This window comes from Brassica rapa, chromosome A08 (genome assembly GCF_000309985.2).
Source record: "Brassica rapa cultivar Chiifu-401-42 chromosome A08, CAAS_Brap_v3.01, whole genome shotgun sequence".
Classification (NCBI taxonomy): Eukaryota; Viridiplantae; Streptophyta; class Magnoliopsida; order Brassicales; family Brassicaceae; genus Brassica; species Brassica rapa.
Window position 1 is genome coordinate 7,520,201 of NC_024802.2, and position 11,541 is coordinate 7,531,741.

The 11,541-nt window shown below is 35.3% G+C and overlaps 1 long non-coding RNA gene across 3 annotated transcripts; it reads right to left on the reverse strand.

The window, feature by feature from the left end:
• Positions 1 to 44: 44 nt before the first annotated feature.
• Positions 45 to 8,808, reverse strand: LOC103833641. 3 transcript variants are annotated; one of them, XR_004450310.1, is made up of 9 exons: positions 3,275 to 8,808; positions 2,981 to 3,155; positions 2,809 to 2,906; positions 2,500 to 2,728; positions 2,351 to 2,424; positions 1,944 to 2,100; positions 864 to 1,866; positions 483 to 648; positions 45 to 388 (listed from the first exon to the last, which is right to left on the reverse strand). It is a non-coding gene; the product is annotated as an uncharacterized LOC103833641 (long non-coding RNA). The 3 variants fall into 3 exon arrangements; XR_004450311.1 differs by having other exon boundaries at positions 45 to 398; positions 2,981 to 3,083; positions 3,275 to 8,807; XR_626244.3 differs by having other exon boundaries at positions 45 to 398; positions 3,275 to 8,807.
• Between the last annotated feature and the right edge of the window lie 2,733 nt (positions 8,809 to 11,541).

Here is an 11,541-nt window from a genome sequence, read left to right on the forward strand (position 1 = left end):
TAGACAATGTCTATGCATTACTCTTTTCTGATATCCCTTTCAAGGACTCTTTCAAAGTAAATTAACATTAACCACTGGACAAGAAAATAAAGATATGTTCACAACTCAACAAAGTAGTAAATAAGTTTGGTTTCTAAAACATGAAATACAACTACATATCCGCAACCTCATCATAGATCTCAGCAGCTAACTTCATACGCGTTGTCGGGATGCACCGGTCAGAAAGTCCACAAAACCGCAACCACTCGCCTTACACTCAATATACTTCACGGCTTTTAAACACCACAGTCACCAGGATCCTCATTCTAGGCACACTTTTGAGTTTTGAAATCTTTAGCTGATGTGAACTTTTTTTTCCTCAGCCTTGCAGGAGCCATCTCACCAGTGTCTGAAAAAACCTACACGCAGCATATATGTAACAAAAACCCACACGCAGCATATATTAAACCCCTAATCTGTTGCAAAACAAAAAGTACTCATACCTCCTATATTTCTCTACGCAGTCATTTTTACAAGACACACCATACCAGAGACATCATCAGTATTCAATGGAACTTGCAGCTCTTTCCAAAAAAAAAACTATGATGATACTGTCCAGCCATTCCTTGGTGGTCCAAAGATAGATTGTATATTTCCAGAAGATTGCTTCTGCATTGTAAAGAGTAAAGTGAACAAAACAAGAAGAACAACTCTTTTCAAAAAATAAACAAGAAGAACAGTGATTCCTTGAAACCTGAACAACAACACCCAAACTGATATCGACATATGTAAAGACGAAAAACACTAATATGAACTCTGTGATGAAGAAAATGGAATTCATTGACTCCCAAAATAAATAAATAAATCGAATGACAGAGACTAACCTTAGATTGCATGAATGGATGAAATAAACTGATTGAAGCGGATATGAGCTTATAGTAGTTGGAAATCAACGAGAATAAGTGATGAAAGGCTTGAGATCGACGGAACTGTGAATTTCAGAAAGGGGATTTAGGGTTCGTCGACTGGGTTTCGGATTCACTTTCTCCTATGTGAATCAAATGTTTTAATGGTAGAGTATAGGGGCGACATGACCGAATCGATGAGGAATCATGTTAAAAAGAAAGAGAATCAAGAGTTTGAGGATTTCCCATTTTGGGGATTTAGGGTTCTTGGGGTCACGGGAAAGAGAGTTGTCATTAGGTTTTATGTTTTATTTTTAAAGCTTTTACATTTTATTTTTGTCAACATAACTGTATTTTTACTAGTGGTTTAGGAGTGTTTATTTTTTAAATTGGCTTAATTAATTTAATAGATTGGGTATTTTGGACTTTAACACACTTTTTTTTTTTTTGTATGTTATTCTAGTCATTACACACAAAATGTATGTTATTATAGGTAACTAGAGTCGGCCCGCAATGTTATTTCGAATAGTTAAAATAAATATTTAATATAAATTTTTATTAATTTAAAATTTAAATATTAGTTCAGCTCTGTATTTGTTTTTCTTTTTTTTTTAAGTCTAAAATATGGCTTTTGTTGTGGTTTTATAATTCAAAAAAAATTTCAATATTATTTAGAAAATAAAATGTGTATCAATGATATAGAGATATACAATCACATCCAATGTTGTCGTCAACCTAGATCTAATGTCTGGACTGTTCTGTTTATAATATCTGAGAAGGACATCGAGAAAGCATTGGCTTCAGAAGGAATATGAACAATGTGGCTACCGTCGTTGTTATTGACGGCTGAAAGGAGGGGCTCCAGTTTCTGAGGTTTTTCCTCGTCATTATCTACTCAAAAATTGACAATGTGAAGAGCGACACTATTCTTTTTGAATTTTTCCCAACAACCTCCAAGGCATTCTTTTCATACTTGATTGGGCTAAAAAAATAGAAGCGCAACATAAGCATCAGATAGCTTTAAAAAAAAAAAAGAACAATAGGCAAGAAAGCTAATACCTTCCAGGGAAAACAATAATCATTTGGCTGTTGATTCTTGGTGTTACAGTTTTGCAAGTACCTGTGCTAAACACCTGTAAGAATGGCTTCCTTCTCCTCATCATCCAATCATTTTCCAAGTCCAGGAAGAGGAAAGGCGTGTATTAACACTTAGCCACTGAAATCCAACCATGTACATAAATAATCACCATCATTTTCAAGTAAACAAAGCCACAAAACATTAGAGAGTAGCTATTTCCTCTTAAACTTGGTCAAACGATGGTGTCGGTTTAAAAAGGTAGTCTTTTTCGGTTTGGTGTATGTAAAACGTATCTTCCTATCAAACTCTGTTAGAGAGTCAATTTCGCAATAGTAAATATTATAAACAATCAAATGAGAAAAGATATCGTGGATATAGTGGAACTTACGGCTCCTCTTTCGATTTAGATATAATGTTTATGCTCTTTAGATCCTCATGATCAACACCACAAATCACTCCAATCTGTAACAGAAAAAAGATTTTAATCATATCAAATCAAATAAGATTAAAAAATCAATTTAACTAAAATAAACCTACCAAGAGTTAATGCGAAAGTTCTAAGAAGACGAAGACACGTTCATCGTTCTGCTACGTTGTTTAGTTGTCGGAAACTCAACTGCCGATCTAAACAGAGATCCGCAACTCTGCTTGAAATCAAAATCCTTTTACTTTATAATCCTCTCATGAACCCGACTGATCTTAATTTTACTCTAACTCCTTGAAATCAAAATCAGAGTAGGCGTAGTCAAGACTCTAATTCCTTTATCTGCAATGGCAAAACACGAAAAATCCCCTAAATCACAGATAAAAAGGACAATCCAAAAGCTCTAATGGAATAGAGTGTACCTGGGTTTTGGCACCGCAGAGAAGATTGACAGCTTCGGTTTGAGCCTATAATCTCTATTTCTCATCAACTCGAAGTTGTTGATGTATATCATAGTCCACTACACACAAAATCAAAATCCATGAATCATACTAAAATACTCAAAATCAGAAGCAGATGAAATTCAAAAATCACCTCGAGCAAATGTTGAAGATGAAGATAGTATAGTTTGAGAGATATAGAAGATGGTTTGGAGGGGAGCAAAGCATACTTTTTTATACTCGGAGAAACACCACATCTAAGAAGATTAACACATATTGAAGTGTAGATCGTGGATAAAGAAATTAAGAACATGTTCAATGCAGTGGATCTGGAAGCAAAATTAAGAACATATTGAACATGACTTTAAAAGCAAAATCACCTTAATAAAGATCTAAATTCAAAAGCTTGATAATGTTGAGATTACAAACCGAAATAGTTTAATCTTACCATGAACATGAGTTTAAGAACATAATCACCCTTGAATCCAGTAAGAGCATACCCAGCCCATCAGCTCCCCACGTTTATGGCTTTCAGAATCTGAGGAATTTCATCTCCTCTGCAAGAAAGGAAAGTCGATACGCAGTCTCGATCTAGCAATTAGGGTTACAACGCGAAGCACCTCTCTTCTGGGCTGGACGCAGCCTCCTTTCTCAGAACCCAACACGCATCAAACAGAAAAAGCCCATCACGGTAAGCTTTAATGAAACGCAGCGCTTCAGACACGTGTCGCGTGTAGAAAGAACGACTTATCTAGCTGGCGGGTGACGTGGAGGCACCAGGATTGAGAGAACTGTACTTTATATATAAAGATTTCCCTCTCTCTTTTTTTTGAAACATTTTCTCTTCCTTATTCATATAATTTTCTTGGTTGCTTTAGATTCATTTCTACTTACAAGATGTCTTATGGTGCCATAGAGTTGATCTAATTATCTAAGTGTTATTTAAGACAAGTTTTTGTGGGGAAGTATTATTGGAACAGAGAATGTGTTAATGCGTCCCTTGTAAGTAATTCGTTCTTAAATCAATAATAAATCTTTCTTAATCAATCAGTGTCTACATCTTATAGATCAAATCTAGACAATCATTTTAAGATTAACTAGATTTTGACCCGCGCTTCGAAAGCGCGGGCTTTGGATTATAGATAAAGTTTAATATGAATTAGTATTTTGGGTTTATTGTACATTATTATGTTACAAAATCGTATTATATCGAGAACAATTAGTTTAAAATTATATGACTTATCAATTAGTTTATTTGAGATTTTGTATATACATTTTTATATAACTCTCTCTCTCTTAAGTCTAGGCATTTATTCAAATCCAAAAATAAAACTGATGAGAACCGGGTCCAAGGAAATGTATATATTGGGTATTTTTTCGGACCAACATATCTTGGTTTAGTACGGATCCTAGTCAAGACTCGGATACCCAAAGTACATGAAATGTTTTGAGTATATTAGTATATTGAGTATTTCAAATATATTTTTGGTATTATAGATATTTTTTTTGTTTGTTTTGGGTTTGAGTTTTCAGTTATACTTTCAGGTTTCAGATAAAATTCTAAATTAAAAAAAAAAAATTTGGATATTCAGATAAAAGTTTGGATATTTTTAGTTTCTCGGGTTATATCTCGGGAAAAAGTTTAGATCTTTTTCGGATATTTTAATACATTTTGAGTATTTGTTAGGTTTTCTAATATTTTTCAAGTTTCAGATCATTATGTAGGTTTTCAGGTACTTATTCTTTTTAGACTTTAAATATCTGAACCGACCTAGACCTGCTATGTATTCAAATATTACATATATTTAATATGTATTTGAATTATGATTACATACCAATTCTGACATGAAAAAAAATTCAAATAACATTTGGACACGAAAAAACCTAGATAGAAAAGAACTGACCCGGATACTTAAACCTACTCTCTCATTATATTTTGTGTGTATTTTATAAGAGTTACATTTGTTAAATTGATATGGCCTAAGGTTTACTTGGTAGTTTTTTTTTAAATAATTCAATAGAACATATTTGTAAGGTTATTAATAAGTTATAAAATTTTCTTAATAATTTTTTTTATTATAATGCTTATTATAAAACTTAAGTTAACGTAATATATATATATATATATATATATATATATATATATATAATTTTGTTTTAACATATGATTTGTTAAAGTGGTTTTTATTAAATTTTATTTTGAAAATATTTGAAACTATATAATGTAAGATGTTATTGTACAATATGTTTAATGATATTATTAGTTGATGTATGGAATATGAAATATTACTTTATCTTTCATATGATTGTGATTTTAGTGACTTTAATATCCATGCACAACAAATGATTGTGATCCCACGATATTAGGAGATTTTATTAATTTTTCATGGTAACACAAAAAGATAAACGGGTTGTTAAAGTTATTAATTATGTATAATTAGAGTAATTAGTTTAGGACCAAAATTTTTTTAATTCTAATGAAATGGTCAAACAACCTTTCATAAGTAGATTTTTTCAGAATGTTTCTTTTAATAGTATAGATTTGTAATTAAATAATTTATTTTTAATTGTGGGACGTAGCTGTTACATGACGCATGCCATATGGAAGCAAGATAGATATCGACCGGATAAACATCACACGGTTTCGAAGTGTGTCATGCATCATGAAAAAAAATGGCCAGGTGCATGTCCAATGCAATTTTTCTCCTCAAACACTTTTTTTATTGTCCAAACTAGACGACTTTTGTCGCAACTACTATAATTTTAATCAAATTTATTGTCGATATTTAGTAGAAAATCAATGCTGTTAAAATTTTCAATTAATTTCCCATTCTATTGGTTCTTATTATTATTACAATACCGAAAAATAATTACCATATAATATAAACTAATTAAAAAAAGGAAAGTAAAAATGTCAAGTTTGTATTATTTACCGAAAATGATTTAATTTTGTAGTGGTAATTTTGAAACTGTTTTATTTTATTTTTTTCATCTGGTAATTTAAAATTTTCTAAAGTAATCAACATAAATATTACTACAAAATTAACTCAAAATATTTTTTGGTATTCTTACACATCTGACTAGTCAAATAGAAATCTTGATAAAGTGATAAATTAAAAAGAATTAGAAAACAAAGAGCGGATATGGTAGCAGACACCCCTAGGTTTTACTTCCCCTCTCCAGCTATATAAATAAAGAGAATTGTGTAAAAATAAGAGAAAAACAGAGAACGAAAAAGAAGAAAATAAAATTCGATTGAGATAATAAAGTAAGCAAAAATGTTGCTGGTGACGGCACTGGCCGAAATGGTGAAGGAATACACGGTGGTGCTCGCCGCAGTTGTGGAACATCTCTTCTCTCAGGCGCCTTCTCCAGGAAGAATCCGACTTCCTATTTTATAATCTCTTCCTTTCCATGATTCCAGTTCCTCTCAACCTATTTTCCTTCCTTTATAACCCAAATCTTGATGATTTTTTTCTTTGCTTACTTTGTGATTTTAATTTGAGTTGAGATGTGTAACAAATCTAGGAGATTGTCTCTAGAGATATGGGCGCATGGGAGAAGTCGGCTCCCCAGAGCTTTTGGTGGATATAATATATTTTCAGTTTATGTATCCTTCTTTCGAAAAATACGAAGGAAAAAAGAAAAACAAGTTACAGAGCTTTGTTAGTATCTCATTTTGTGGTATTTATATTTGAATTGATCTTGTTACAAATTTTTTTTAATCGAAAACGAATAGAGAAGAAGATTCTGTTTTTACGTCTCTTCTTAGTAAAGATAAGATCGGAGATACCCATCGAGAAGGTCTCAACACTCGAGTTATTTGTCTCTAAAATCAGGGGGAAATCTCATCGAACCTTGAAGACATTCGTCAACAATCTTTGTTTTGCTTTTTTTTCTTCTTTTTTTTTGCCTGAGGTGTTTTCAGACCGACTGTTGGCTCATTAACCTAACATGAGAATTGAGGGAGAGCAGGGTCCAACCTTTAGTGCATGGTATGCATGTTGGATCCATTAATAGCCTGTAGGCTTTAATGAAATATGTGAAAAGCAAATGATGTAAGGGAACTTGTCCCACATCGTTTAGAGGAAGAGAAGTTGAGCAATATATATATGTTCACTTACCATGAAAGCTTAAACAGCTTGGAGAGAGAAGAAAGATCTCCACGCGCGCCGCCGCCGCCGGCCGGGCTGAGCCCGGCTTGGGCTTGGATGGAGGACACTAGGCCCGATAAGTATTATTCTTTTTGGACCAAGTTAAGCTCAACGCTTTGCCATTTTATTTCTAAAAAACAGCATGACATTTGTGTATAAACGACATGTAGTTCGTTTAAAAAAAACACAAAGTTTATCTGTTCGAAATGGATCAATACGAGTCAACTAGAGAGAAACTTGCGGAGAAAGCTGCTCAACGTTCCACTCCGAGATCGTTGCGAGATTTTCGGAAAACGTTCGCAACAGTTTCGAAAAACCGCTCCTAGTCTTCTATTTAAATACGGACTCTCCTCTTCTCATTTTCTTTAAATTTTTCACATCGAAACCAGCATCAAAATTCCCTTAGAGTAAGTCATAAAAACGAGAGTGTTTCGTAGAGTTTATAGTTCGATAGGGCGATCACGAGTGAGGCGTGATTCGTCTGCCATGGTTGTATCCTGGGACTCTATATTCGTACAGTTCCGTCTCACTAACGGAGCGAATATTTTGAGTTAAGGAAAGAGATCATATCTCGCCTCCATGTCTCGTTGCGAATACGATTTCTTATTGTTCTCGTATTCGTTTTCTATATTCGTCTATTTCCTTAACTTCGCTTTTATTATATCGTTTACATCAGTCCGGTTTACTGGCATTTACAATCTTAACTCAAAATCGCTTTATGTCTAAAGCTCGAATCGGGTTGAAAAACGATTAATAGAACGGGTTTTGGAACCGTGTTTGCGATTTGCTTTATAGCACTTCCGCGAAACGTTTTGCTCTTATCTCATAACGATGTTTGCGATTTGCTATACGCTTATCCGCGAAACGTTTCAGCGTTATTCTAAAAACGTGTTTGCGATTTGCTTTATAGTACTTCCGCGAAACGTTTCTGTTTTATTTCATTACGATTTGCGGATTGCTTTTTAGCATTTTTTCGCAAAACGTTTTTGATACATCTTCAAAACGTTCTATAAATGAATCGTTTCAAGATCGCTTTCTTAAGCGAGTTTGTGAAACATTCTCAGTCTATAAAAATGGTTTCTGCGAACGCTTTTAAGCGAGTTTGCAAAACGGTTTTTCAAGACTTATATCGATATGATTTGGTTCAAACACCAAAAATGAAGATCGATTTTAGACTATTATTTTCTTTAAAATAATATGTTAATTGTTGAATGGAGTACTAATCCGTTTTCATGTTTTCTCTACAGGAAAATGACAAACGAGAACAACACCCCCACTCCCATGGACACCTCGGATGTCATTCAGACTCCACTCAACGCTGCAGCAACTGGCGTGACCAAAGGCGTGCCTACAGTGTATTGAAAAAGGCATTCGCCTTAGGCCCCCGAATAATATTACATTTTCTAGGGCTTCAAAATTTAAAATAATTTCTAATTTAGTTGCTTAAAGTTATTTCTAAAAAAAAACTTTTCACGAAAATCGAATAACTCAATTTCTAAATCTATATACTTTTTTTATAGGACATAATATAACATATTTACGTAATAAACTTATTCTTGTAAGTGTTAAACTTATGTATTTTGCGAAGGTGATATATCGTATTAGAAAATTGTTTTCTTTATAGTTGTATATAAATTTATTTTTAAAACTTGCCTTAGGCCCGTAAAACCCTTCGCACGGCACTGGGCGTGACAACCGCTGGAAACATCACAGCGTCAACCACTGCAGCAACAACGAGCACTTTCCTCCCTGCGGGGAATGCTGCTGATGAAACCACTCGCCGTACCCTATTCGGTGCTGGTCTTTATCAGACGGGTTCAATTTCAGCAACTGCCAAGTGGTCCGGTGGCAGTTCAAACTCCTCCGACTGTCCTAGTTGATGATGTTCACAGCCTCGCAACTGTTGACATATGGGTGCATTCCGACTTCATCTGCAAAGGTTACATTTTGGGTCGCCTCATTGACCCATTGTACCGTGTCTACTGTGAGATTCCCACGGCGAAAGAGCTATGGAGATCACTAGACAAGAAGTACAGAGGTGAGGACGCTGGCTGCCAGAAGTATGTGGTCTCAAAATTCCACGACTTCAAAATGGTGGATTCAAAACCCATCATGGATCAGGTGGAAGCGCTTCAGCTCATTGCCATGAATCGCATGCGGCTGCTGAAGGAATGTCCATCTGCGAGACATTCACAACTCTCAGCTTCATTGAAAAGCTTCCTCCAAGCTATGCGGATTTCAAGAACTACTTGAAGCACAAGAAGAAGAAGATGGGGCTCGAGGAGCTCATCACGAGGCTTCAGATGGAATCCAGAAACCGAACTGCTGCAAAGGTCGGTACAAAGGAGCACAGTGTCAACATGGCTGAGCACAAAGGCAAAGGAAAGGCATACGCCTATTCTCCTGCCAAGCCTTCCAAAACTGCTGCAGCCTTGAAGGCTTCTGGAAAAAACTTCGAGAACAAAGGTATTGAGATCAATGTGAATGTGGAGAAGTTCAAGGGGAAATGTCACTACTGCCACAAAGTGGGGCACAAAACTGTTGAGTGTCGCAAAAAGATCAAAGATGAGAAGGCTCAGGCAAATCTCACTGAGGAGGATCTCGTTGCTGTGGTGACTGAAGCAAACATGGTTGAAAGCAACAACCCCAAGGAATGGTGGTATGACACTGGTGCAACCACCCACATTTGCACCGATATGGCGATGTTCAGCACCTATCAGAAAAGCAAGACTGAAGAGAAGCTCAAGATGGGAAACACTGCAGTCTCCAAGATTGAAGGACGCGGCAATGTGATCTTGAAGATGACATCTGGACGTGAGGTCACTCTAACAAATGTGAAGCATGTGCCTGACATGAGGAAGAACCTGGTCTCGGGAACCTTGCTCAGCAAGAATGAATTTGCCACAAGCTTTGAGGCGGATAAGCTCGTGATTAGGAAGAATGTGATGTATTTGGGAAGGGGATATGTTAAGGGTGGACTTGTCAAGTTGAATGTAATGACAGTCACTCCAAAAGTTGTAGCTCCAAAAGTTTCAATGAATAAGAATGAGCCAGTTGCTTATTTGGTTGAGTCTTTTAATATATGGCATGAAAGATTAGGCCATGTAAACTACAAGTCTATACAAAGATTAATGAATTTAAATCTAATTCCTAAATGCAAAACAAGTAAACAAAAATGTGAAGTATGCGTACAGGCTAAGCTCACAAAACGCCATCATCTCGTGTTGAAAGAACTAATAAACATCTAGATGTAATTCATACCGATTTATGTGATTTAAAATACTTACAAACTAGAGGTGGTAAAAAGTACTTTGTGACCTTCATAGATGACTCCACAAAATACTGTTATGTTTATTTATTACATAGCAAAGATGAAACCTTGGAAAAATTTAAGGAATTTAAACTCGAGGTCGAAAATCAGCTTAAAACAACTATTAAAGTAGTTAGAAGCGACAGAGGAGGCGAGTATGATGGTCCGTTCAATGCATTCTGTAAAGAACATGAAATAATCCATCAAACTACAGCTCCTTACTCACCAGAATCTAATGGAGTTGCTGAACGCAAAAATCGAACTCTAAAAAAGATGATGAATGCTATGTTGCAGGAATCTGGGTTACCCCAGAACATGTGGGGGAAAGCGTTGCTTACCACTAATTATATCCTCAACAAGATTCCACACAAAGTAACTAGCAAAACTCCATATGAATTATGGAAAGGTAATTCACCTTCGTATAAATACCTCAAAGTGTGGGGGTGCCTGGCAAAAGTTGCGGTACCGCCACCAAAGAAGGTCACTATTGGACCTAAAACAGTGGATAGCATCTTCATCGGATATGCACATAACAGTAATGCTTATCGATTTCTGGTACATAAATCTAAAATATCAGATATTAATGAAAATACAGTCATGGAATCAAGAAATGCATCTTTCTTCGAAAATATTTTTCCATATAAGGAAAAACAAGGTTCAAAACGAACTCGAGAAGAAAGAGACAATGACAAGAACTCAGAAACTGAGACAAACGTCGAGATTTCTATAAATGATATTTCAGAAAATGAAGAAAAAGATGAACCTCGAAGAAGCAAAAGAGCTCGAAAGGAAAAATCTTTTGGAGAAGATTTCCTAATGGCATTTTTAGTGGAAAATGTTCCAAAAACTTTGGCAGAAGCCATGGCTTCACCAGAAGCTCCATTTTGGAACGAAGCTGTCAGGAGTGAATTAGATTCGATTATGCAAAATTAACGTATTACATAACGGATTTACCACCTGGCTGCAAAGCATTAGGGAATAAATGGATAATGACACGCAAACCTGGTGGAAAATACAAGTCTAGGCTTGTAGTTCAAGGATTCCGACAAAAGGAAGGTCTTGACTATTTTGATACATATTCTCCAGTGACGAGAATAACATCAATAAGACTGATGATAGCAATCGCAGCCTTAAGACCTAGAAATCCATCAAATGGATGTAAAAACTGCTTTTCTAAATGGTGATTTAGAAGAGGAAATTTACATGAAACAACCTGAAGGTTTTATCATTCCCGGACAGGAAGACAAAGTA